The sequence below is a fragment of the Sarcophilus harrisii genome, chromosome X, assembly GCF_902635505.1.
Source record: "Sarcophilus harrisii chromosome X, mSarHar1.11, whole genome shotgun sequence".
Lineage (NCBI taxonomy): Eukaryota > Metazoa > Chordata > Mammalia > Dasyuromorphia > Dasyuridae > Sarcophilus > Sarcophilus harrisii.
In genome coordinates this window covers 82,117,845-82,130,270 of record NC_045432.1, presented here as the reverse complement: position 1 = coordinate 82,130,270, position 12,426 = coordinate 82,117,845, and positions in this window count along the sequence as shown.

Here is a 12,426-nt window from a genome sequence, read left to right as displayed (position 1 = left end):
AACCAATTTGTCTTTACAGATCAAAGTAGTTTTGGACCCTGGATTTCAGAGATTCCTACTGCCAACTGCCAGCTGACCCAAATGTACATCCTGTAAAGTGACAGGAAAACAAAAGCTGCACAAGATCCCTTAGACCAGGGCTTCTTCAACTTTGTCCACTCTTGACCTCTTTTTGCCCAAGAGATTTTTTTCATGACCCTCTGTGTGCGGGTTTAGAAAATAAAATCAAACATTTACTGATGGTAAATAATTTCATGGACCCACATTTAACACCATATACCAAGATAAGATCAAAATGGGTCCATGATCTAGACATAAAGAACGAGATCATAAACAAATTGGAGGAACATAGGATAGTTTGTCTCTCAGACTTGTGGAGGAGGAAGAAATTTGTGACCAAAGACGAACTAGAGACCATTACTGATCACAAAATAGGAAATTTTGAATACATCAAATTAAAAAGCTTCTGTACAAACAAAACTAATGCAAACAAGATTAGAAGGGAAGCAACAAACTGGGAAAACATTTTCACAGTTAAAGGTTCTGATAAAGGCCTCATTTCCAAAATATAGAGAGAGCTGACTCTAATTTATAAGAAACCAAGCCATTCTCCAATTGACAAGTGGTCAAAGGATATGAACAGACAATTTTCAGATGATGAAATTGAAATCATTACCACTCATATGAAAGAGTGTTCCAAATCACTATTGATCAAAGAAATGCAATTAAGACAACTCTGAGATACCACTACACACCTGTCAGTTTGGCTAAGATGACAGGAAAAAATAATGATGAGTGTTGGAGGGGATGCGGGAAAACTGGGACACTGATGCATTGTTGGTGGAGTCGTGAACGGATCCAACCATTAATGGAGAGCAATCTGGAATTATGCCCCAAAAGTAATCAAACTGTGCATCCCCTTTGATCCAGCAGTGCTACTACTGGGCTAGGAGATACTAAAGAAGGCAAAGGGACCTGTATGTGCCAAAATGTTTGTGGCAGCCCTGTTTGTAGTGGCTAGAAACTGGAAAATGAAGGGATGCCCATCCATTGGAGAATGGTTGGGTAAATTGTATATATGAATGTTATGGAGTATCATTGTTCTGTAAGAAATGACCAGCAGGATGTATACAGAGAGGCTTGGAGAGAATTACATGAACTGATGCTGAGCGAAATGAGCAGAACCAAGAGATCATTATATACTTCAACAACGATACTGTACGAGAATGTAATCTGATGGAAGTGGATTTCTTTGACAAAGAGACCTAACTCAGTTTCAATTGATCAGTGATGAACAGAAGCAGCTACACCCAAAGAAAAAACACTGGGAAATGAATCTAAACTGTTGGCATTTTTGTTTTTTTACCTTCTGAATCCAATTCTCCCTGAGCAACAAGAGAACTGTTTGGTTCTGCACACATACATTGTATCTAGGATATACTAGGACATATTCAACATGTATAGGACTGCTTGCCATCTAGGGGAGGGGGTGGAGGGTGGGAGGGAAAAATCGGAACAGAAGTGAGTGCAAGGGATAATGTTGTAAAAAAAATTACCCTGGCATGGCTTCTGTCAATAAAAAGTTATTATGATTAAAAAAAAAAGAAAAGAAAGAAGGAAAGAAAATAATAATAATTTCATGACTCTCACCTTCAGTTATGTGACCCTATATGGGGTCACAACCCATAGTTTAAGAAGCTGGGGGCCTTTAGAGAAAAGGGAAATGTATAAAAGGTTTTTCCACTGGAGGAGTCAAAGCACTTTTCTTTTTTTTTTTTTTTTTTTAATTTAATAGCCTTTTATTTACAGGATATATACATGGGTAACTTTACAGCATTAACAATTGCCAAACCTCTTGTTCCAATTTTTCACCTCTTACCCCCCCCACCCCCTCCCCTAAATGGCAGGATGACCAGTAGATGTTAAATATATTAAAATATAACTTAGATACATAATAAGTATACATGACCAAAACATTATTTTGCTGTACAAAAAGAATCAGACTCTGAATTATTGTACAATTAGCTTGTGAAGGAAATCAAAAATGCAGGTGTGCATAAATATAGGGATTGGGAATTCAATGTAATGGTTTTTAGTCATCTCCCAGAGTTCTTTTTCTGGGTATAGCTAGTTCAGTTCATTACTGCTCCATTAGAAATGATTTGGTTGATCTTGTTGCTGAGGATGGCCTGATCCATCAGAACAAAGCACTTTTCTTATAGCTTTCATTGACTAGTCCGCCATTGAAAATCGAGGCTCAGTCTTTCTAGGTGCTTCTCTGAATCCACTGTTTGACTGAATAAAGAGGTCGAAACCGGGGTCCAGCAGCAAGACAGGGGCCCGGCCAGCACAGAGTCCCCAGCCCTCAGCCCCCAGCATCCCTCACGTCAGGCTACCAAAGTCCTAGACAATCCCAGCCTCCCTATGTCATCATCCCAACCTCTGCCCCTCCTTCCCTCTCCTTGTGTAAACTGGTTTTTTATTATTCTTTTTATTAAAGATTTTTATTTCCAAAACATTTGCATGGATAATTCTTCAACAACGACCTCTGCAAAACCTTGTGTTCCAATGTTTCCCCCTCCCTTAGATGGCAAGTAATCCAATATAGGTTAAACATGTGCCATTCTACTATACCTATCTCCACATTTATCATGTTGCACAAGAAAAATCAGATCCAAAAGAAAAAAAATTAGAAAGAAAACAAAATGCAAGCAAACAACAACAAAAAAGTGAAAATGCCCTTGGGTGTTGCGATCCACACTCAGTCCTCTCTCTGAGTGCAAATGGCTCTCTTCATCACAAGATCATTGGAACTAGTCTGAATCATCTCATTGGTGAAGAGAGCCACGTCCATCAGAATTGATCATCTATAATCTTGTTGCCATGTACAGTGATCTCCTGGTACTGCTCATTTCACTCAGCATCAGTTGGCACTTCTTACAGAACAATATGTGTGAACTGGTTTTTAAAAAATATTTTGTCAATTGCTACTTTTTAAAATTTGAAAACAAGATTTTATTTAAAATTTTTTTCTCAATAGGATTTTATTTTTCTAAATACATGTAAAGGTAGTTTTCAACATTCATTTTTGTTAAGACCGTGTTCCAGATTTTTTCTCCCTCCCTTACCTCCCCCCCCCAAGACAGCAAACTATCTAATATAGGTTAAACATGTGCAATCCTTTTAAGCATGTTTCCATATTTACCATGTTATGAAAGAAAAATCATACCAGAAGGGAAAAAAAAAAGCAAGAAAGAAAAAGCAAATAAAGAAAAGATGAAAATACTTTGCTTTCATGCACATTCAGTCTCTATAGTTCTCTCTCTAGAGTCTACTGGAATTTTCTTGGATCACTGACTTGCTCCAAAGAGCCACTAACTTCAAGTCCAAAATCAAAAAGTAAGCTGGAAAAAGTGAGCAAGCAAAAAGATAATATGTTGACAGGGAAACTCAAGACACACACACACACACACACACACACACACACACACACACACAAAGACACTGACTTGAAAATGTCTATTATCAAAGCTTGGAAGGAAAAAAAATGCAGATTAGATACAAACCTAACAAGAATTTCTGGAAGTCTTAAAGAATAAGTCTCTAAAAAAAGAAAAAAAAATGAATATTTAAAAAACCAAATCAGAATAGTAGAGCAGAAAAATAAAGAAATGAGAACAATGGAATAAATTTATGAAAAGAGAATTGTTATTTTTTTGCCCTTCATTCTCGAAGAGAATCAATGATATCGGGGATGTGAAGTCTTGATTTGCAAGTGAACTGGATTTAATTGAAGCAGAATTGACCAAAATTATTAGCCTCGCTGTCTCCTCCAGAGTCATCAGGGTCCAATGGCAAGACAGGTAAAAATGATTGGCAATGGCCCCCCAAAAGAGAATTAACAGCTTGGTTAAAAAAAAGTATAAAAGACATAAATAAAGGAGAAAATAATTCCTTGAAATTTAGAATTGACCAAATGGAAATTACTAACTCTATTAGACATCAATAAATAATAAAACAAAGCTTTAAAAAATTTTAATGGAAGAAAATGTGAAGTATTTCAGGAAAAAGAACCGATCTAAAAAATAGAATAGAGATCATTTGAGAATCACTCCATGAGAACTCCATGAAAACCATGAACAATATATATATATATATATATATATATATATATATATATATATATATATATAAACATACAGAAAACTGCCCAAATATTTTAGAACTGGAGAGCAAAGTGGAAATTGAAAAGAACTCACCAGTTATCTTCTGAAAGAAACTCCAAAAGGAAAACTCCAGGAAAACTGAATGGTTCCATCAGTTGGGAGAATGCTAATAAATTGTGTATATAATATTATGGAAATTTACTGTTCTTAAAGAAATGACCAACAGGATGATTTCAGAAAGGCCTGGAAACTTAGAACATGCTGGTGAAAACAGACCAGGAATATTATATACTTCTACAACAATACAGATAGACCAATTCTGATGGAAGGCCATCTCAGCAACAGATCAACCAAATCATTTCCAATGGGCAGTATGAACTGAACCACTACCCAGAAAAAGAACTCTGGGAGTGACTAAAAAACCATTGCATTAATTCCCCAATCCCTGTATTTAGCCCACCTGCATTTTGATTTCCTTCCCAAGCTAATTGTCAGTATTTCAAGTCTATTCTTTTTGTACACAAAATAATTTTGTCCTAAGACTTATTGTGTATCTAATTTATATTTTGGTATATTTAACATCACGGTCATCCCCACAAGGGAGGGGGTGGGGGGTAAGAGGTGAAAAATTGGAAAAGAGGTTTGGAATTTTAATGCTGAAAGTTACCCATGAATATCCCAAATAAAGGCTATTAAATTAAAAAAAAAAAAAAAAAAAAAAAAAAGAAAACTCCAGGAATATTAGAGTCAAAATCCATAAATCCCAGGTCAAGGAGAAAATGCTTCAAGTAGCCAAAAAGAAAGAATTCAAGAACCTGGGCCCGGATTTCAGTTATAAAAAAAAAAACTTAAAAATATGATATTCCTGAAGGCAAAGGACCTAGGATTACAGCCAAGAAAAAAAACTGAATTCCCCCCTACAGGGGAAAATGGAGTTGAAATGAAATAGAAAACTTTCAAGTATTCCTGATGAAAAGATCAGGCTAAGTAGAAAATTTGACGTTCAAACACAAGACATTCTCATCTGAACTATTTAGAGGAGGAAGGAAGAATATACACATACACAGAGTTGGGTACAGAAATTAATCTGTTTAATTATTATCACATTATATATATATATGAATTATGATTAAAAGGTAACAGGAAGAAAATGTCTTAGGGAAAAATGGGGGAGGTATAAAGGGAGAATAGATTGCGACAGGCAGTAGTCGAATAGAAACAGATTCAAGGTGCATTCAGGGAAAAAAAAGATGGGGAAAGTATAAAAGAAGAAAATGAGGGATAATAGACAGTTAATATAATTGTGAACGTAAATGGGATAAACTCATCCATAAAACAGAAGCTGATAGAAGACTGACTTAGAAACCAGAATCCAATAATATGTTGTCTAGAATATATTTTAACAAGTTTAACATATACTGGGTTGCCTGCCATCTAAGGGAGGGGGTAGGGGGAAAGAGGAGAAAATCTGAAACACAAGGCTATGCAAGGGTTAATGTTGTCAAATTTTCAGTGCATATGTTTTGAAAATAAAAAGCTTTATTAAAAAATAAAAAAATATGTTGTTTATAAGAAACAAACATGAAACAGAAAGCTATATACAGAGTTAAAATAAGGGGCTGGAAAAGAATTATATTTCAGCTGAGGTAAAAAAAGGCAAGGGTAGTAATTATGACCTCAAAAGCAAAAATACACTCAATTAGATGAGATAAAAGGGTAAATTACATTTTGTTAAAAGGTACTATAGAAATATATATGTGCCAAATGGCATAGAATCTAAATTCTGTTTTAAACTTTTATGACAGCTTTTTATTTTGAAAACATATGTATGGATAAATTTCCAACAATGTATTAGTCATACCTCAGAGTTGTTTTAATTTGCATTTCTCTGATCAATAGTGATTTAGAGCACCTTTTCATGACTAGAAATGGTTTCAATTTCTTTACCTTCAAACTGTCTGTTCATATCCTTTGACCATTTATCAATTGGAGAATGGTTTAAATTCTTATAAATTTGAATCAATTCTTTATATATTTTAGAAATGAGGCCTTTATCAGAACCTTGAATGTAAATTTCCCCCCCAGTTTATGGCTTCCCTTCCAATCTTGTCTGCATTGGTTTTGTCTGTACGAAAACTTTTTAACTTAATATAATCAAAATTATCTATTTTGTGTTCAAGAATGAACTCCAGTTCTTCTTTGGCCACAAGTTCCTTCCTTTTCCACAGGTCTGGGAGGTAAACTATACTTTGTTCTTCTAATTTTCTTATTAATAGCACTGTGTCTAAATCATGAACCCATTTCTACCTTATCTTGGTATACGGTGTTAGGTGTGGGTCCGTGCCTAATTTCTGCCATACTAGTTTCCAATTTTCCCAGCAGTTTTTGTCAAAGAGTGAATTCTTATCCTAAAAGCTGGGGTCTTTAGGTTTGTCACACACTAGATTATTAAAGTTATTGACTATTTTATCCTGTGAACCTAACCTGTTCCATTAATTGACATTCTCTTTCTTAGCCAGTACCAAATGGTTTTGGTGACCACTGCTTCATAATATAGTTTTAGGTCTGGCACAGCTAGGCTACCTTCATTTGTTTTGTTTTGTTTTGTTTTGTTTTGTTTTGTTTTTTTTCATTAATTTCCTTGAAATTCTTGACCTTTTGTCCTTCCAGATAAACTTTGTTAGTATTTTTTCAAGATCTGTGAAATAGCTTTTTGGGAGTTTGATTGGTATGGCACTAAATAAGTAGATTAGTTTAGGTAGTGTTGCCATTGTTATTATATTCGCTCCACCTACCCATGAGCACATGATATTTTTCCAACTGATTAGATCTGACTTTATTTGCATGGCAAGTGTCGTGTAATTGCATTTGTGTACTTCCTGACTATTCCCAAATATTTTATACTATCGACATGATTTTGAATGGAATTTCTCTTTGTATCTCTGGCTGCTAGACTTTGTGGGTAATATATAAAAATGATTTCTGTGGATTTATTTTGTATTCTACAACTTTGCTAAAGTTGTGGATTGTTTCTAATGGGTTTTTTTCAGTTGATTCTCTAGGGTTCTCTAAGTATACCTTCATGTCATCTGCAAAGAGTGATCATTTGTTTTCCTCATTCCCTACTCTAATTCCTTTAATCTCTTTCTTCTCTTATTGCCAAAGCTAGCATTTCTAATACAATGTTGAATAGCAGTGGTGATAGTAATGGCGGTCTTGTTTCCCTCCGGATCTTATTGGGAATGATTCTAGTTTGTTCCCATTATATATGATGCTTGCTGATGGTTTTAAATAGAGCATCCAAATTCTCAGAGAAAAGGTTACAGGAGTAAAATAGTAAGGCATAGTGGGAGACCTCAATTTACCCCGTCAGACTTTTCTAAGTCTGAAAATAAAATCAACAAGATAGAAGTTAAGGAGATGAAAAGAATTTCAGAAAAGTTAGCCACGCTAAGTCTCTAGAAAGTATTGAATGAAAATAGGGTTATACCCATTTCTCATCACCATCACAGAAATTGGCACAAAAACTTCATACAGAAAAGCAGACATTAAATGCATCTTTTTCTGACCATAGAGCAATAAAAATTACATTAAAAACAAGCCTCTTAAAGCAGCGAGGTGGTGCATATATTATATCTAGGATGTACTGCGACATATTTAACATATATAGGACTGCTTGCCATCTGGGGGAGTGGGTGGAGGGAGAGAGGGGAAAAATCGAATATTTGGGAATTGAGTAAAAAAAAAAAGAATAAAAAAAAAAAATAAAAAAAAAATAAAAAAAAAAAAAAAAAAAAAAAGGCAGCTAGGTGGTGCAGTGAATAGAGCACCAGCCCTGAAGTCAGGAGGCCCTGACTTCAAATGTGACCTCAGACATTTAACACTTCCTGGCTGTGTGTCCCTGGGTAAGCCACTTAATCCCAATTGCCTCATCAAAAAAACAAAACGAAACAAAACAAGAACAAAAACAAACCTCATGATTCAGGCCAGTTCCAATGCTCTTTTGATGAAGAGAGCCATCTGCACCCAGAAAAAGACTCTGGGAACTGAGTGTGGATCACAACATAACATTTTCACTCTTTTTGTTGTTGTTTGCTTGCATTTTATTTTCTTCATTATTTTTTTCTGCTTTGACTTCATTTTTCTTGGGTAGCAAGATAATTGTATAAACATATATATATATAGGATATACATATATTTTAACATGTTTAACATATATTGGATTACTTGCCATGTAGGAGAGGGGGTGGCCGGAAGGGGGGAAATTTGGAGTAAAAGGTTTTGCAAGGGTCAAAGTTGAAAAATTACCCATGCATATGTTTTGTAAATAAAAGCTGTAATAAAAAAAAAAAAACCCTCATAAATAAAGCTTAAAAATTAACTGAAAACTAATTTATTCCTAAACAATGGGTAGGTCAAAGAGAAAATCATAGAAATTATCAGTTCATTAAAGATAATAGTAATAATAGCTATTATTAAAATAGCTACAGACAGTATAAAATACTTGACAGGGCCAAGACACAGACACAGGGCCTACATGAACAGAATCACAAAACAGTCTTCACACAAGTACAGATCTAAATAATTGAAGAAATTATTGGGTAAGCCAAGTCAATATAATAAAAATCACAAAGCTACCTAAATTAATTTACTTATTTGGTGCCATATCAATTAAACTATCAGGAATTACTTTATAGAGCTAGGAAACAAATTAAAAATTCATTCTTAGGAACAAAAAGTCAAGAAAATATCAAGGGAATCAATGAAAAAAAAAGGAAGGAAGACAGCCTAGCAGCCAGATTTTCAATGGGACTGTTATTATTATCCCTATTTTACAGATTGAAAACTGAGGCAAACAGAGGTTAAGTGACTTTTTTGGGGTCACACAGCTAGTTAGTGTTTGAGGTTGAATTTGAACCCAGATAATGACACAGAGAAGCAACATCCCAAAAGCTGTGGAACAGAGCCGAAAGAGCAGGTAGGGGGAAATTTATACCTCTGGCTACTTATAAGAAAGAAATAACAGATGAATGAATTGGGCATGCAATTAAAAAACAACTAGAAAATCAACAAATTAAAGATCCTCAATTAAACACCAAAATAGAAATCCTTAAAATCCAAAAAGAGATGATCAAACTTTAAAATTAAAAAAACTCAACTAAAAATAAAAGTAGGAGCTGGTTAAGAAACAACTAAAAAAAAAAATAGTTGTCATTGGCTAATTGGATTTTTTTTTTAAGAAAAAATCCCAAATTACCAATATCAAAAATGAAAAAGTTGAATTCACAAATAATCATGAAATAAAAGCACTTATTGGAGTTGTTTCACACAACTATATGCTACTAAAATTGACACTATAAATGAAATGAATGAATAATTAGAAAAAGTATAAATTGACTAGATAACCAGAATGGAAATAGAAAATTTAAATAACTATGTCTTATAAAAAAGAAATTGAGTATTCCATAAATAAATTCCCCAAGGGAAAAAAAGGACCAGATGGGTTTACAGGCAAATTCTATCAAATATTTAAAGAACAATTAATTCTAACACTATTATATAAACTAAAAAAAATAAAATAAAATTAGGTCAAGAAGGAGGGCTATCAAATTCCTATGACAAAAATATGTTCTTGTCACCGAAGCCAGAGAGTCAAAACTCAAAAGAAATTATAGACCAATTTCTCTAATGAATTTTAATGAGAATATATAAATAAAATACTAGTAAAATATCACAAACATTATTGCAAAAATATGTGTATATATCTATGTATTTTCTCTCTGTGTGTGTTTGTGTGTGTGTGTGTGTAGGCACGGTGCATAGAACACTGGGCTAGAAATCAGGAAGGCTCATCTTCATGAGTTCAAATCTGACCTTAGACACTACCTATGTGACCCTAGGCAAGTCACTTAGCTGGGTTAGCTACATTTATAAAATGAGATGGAAAAGGAAATGGCAAAGCTCTCCTGTATCTTTGCCAAGAATACCCCATCCAAATGGGCTCATAAAGAGTCAAAAATAACTGAAAACAGAGGAACAACAATATATGAAAGATGCAGCAAAAGCTTTTGAAAAATGCACTATCCCTCCCAAAGAAAGAACACTGGGAAATGAGTGTAAATTGCTTGCATTTTTGTCTTTCTTCCCAGGTTATTTTTACCCTCTGAATCCAATTCTTCCTGTGTGACAAGAGAACTGTTTGGTTCTGCACACATATATTGTATCTAGGATACACCGTGACATATTTAACTTGTATAAGACTGCCTGCTATCTGGGGGAGGGGGTGGAGGGAAGGAGGGGAAAAGTTGGAACAGAAGTGAGTGCAAGGGATAATGTAAAAAAATTACCCAGCCATGGGCTCTGCCAATAAAAGTTATAATAATAAAAAAACAAAGTAAAATGCACCATCCATTTCTGTTTAAAATTGTAGAAAGAATAGTAATAAATGGAACTTTCATTAAAATGATTAGTATTCAAAACTAAGAGCAAGCATTATTTGTAACGTGGCCAAGCTAGAAGCCTTTCCAGTAAGATGAGGAGTGAACCAAGGATGTCTATTATCACCTTTATCTATATTAATATTGGACTGAAAATACTAGCTCTCGACTCTATATCAATAAGAGAAAAAGAAGAAATTCAAGGAATAAGCATAAAGGAAAAACAAAACTATCACTCCTTGCAAATGATAGAATAATTTACTTAGAGAACCCTAGAGACTCAACTAAAAATCTAATCAAAACAGTTATCAACTTCAGCCAAGTTACAGTATATCAAATAACTGTCCATAAATTATCTGCATTATATGTGTTATCAACAAAACTCAGCAAATAAAAGAATAAAGAAGAATTCTATTTAAAATAACTACAGACAGTATAAAGTACTTGAGAGTCTACCGGCCAAGACGCATACACAGGGCCTACATGAACAGAATCTCAAAGCAGTCTTCACACAAATACAGATCTAAATAACTGAAGAAATATAAATTGCTCATGGGTAAGCCAAGTCAACATAATAAAAACCACAAAGCTACCTAAATTAATTTACTTATTTGGTGTCATATCAATTCAACTATCAGGAATTACTTTATAGAGCTAGGAAACAATTTAAAAATTCATTCTTAGGAACAAAAGGTCAAGAATATCAAGGGAATCAATGAAAAAAAAAAAAAAAAAAAAAAAAAAAGGAGGGAAGGCAGCCCTAGAAGCCAGATTTTCAACAGTAATGCAAAGTTGTCATCATCAAAACAATTTGATAAGAGAATAGTCACTGGAATAGATTAGGTACACAATACAGTGAAGCAAATGAGCACAGCAACTTAGCAAGTACTCACTATTCAACAAAAACCGTTGGGAAAACTAGGAAGAAGTCTGGCAGAAACCAGGCATATTTTCTTACACCATATATCAAGGTAAGCTCAAAATGGGTAGATGATTTGGATATAAAGGCTGAGATAAGCACAAGCAAGTTAGTAGAATATGGGAGAATTCATGGTCAATTCTATGAAGATCTGGGCAGGTAGTTATGGAAAGCAAGAGTTCACAGCTGAACAAGACATAGAGAGGTTCAAAGGAGGTAAAAGGAATAATTTTGATTATGTGAAATTAACATTTTTCCAACAAAGAAATCCAAATGTGGCTAAAATTAGAAGCAGGAAATTGGGGGGGGGGGAAATCATTGGTACAAGTTTCTTTGATAAAGATTTCATTTCTAAGCAACATGGGGGAATGAGTCAAGTTTACAAGAACTTGAGTTATTCCCTAATTAATAAATGATTAAAGAAAACGAACAAGAAGTTTTCAAAGGAAGAAATCCCTACCTAAATTAATTTTCTTATTCAATGCCATACCAATCAAACTACCAAAAACTATGTTAGAGAACTGAAATAATCATTTTAAAATACATCAGGAAGAATAAAAAGTTGAGAATATCAAGGAAAGGGGCAGCTGCACAGGTGATGCAGTGGTTAGAGCACCAGCCCTGAAGTCAGGAGGACCTGAGTTCAAATGTGATCTCAGAAATTTAACACTGCCTAGCTGTGGGACCTTGGGTAATTCATTTAACCCCAATTGCCTCGGTTAAAAAAAAAAATCAAGAGAATTAATGGAAAAAATGCAAAGGAAGATGGCCTAGCCATACCATATCTCAAGTGACAATTGTCAAAACTATGTTGTACTGGCTAAAAAATAGAGGGATGGATCAATGTCATGGATTAGGTTCACAAGACAAAGTAAAAAATGACCACAGCAATCTAATGTTTGAG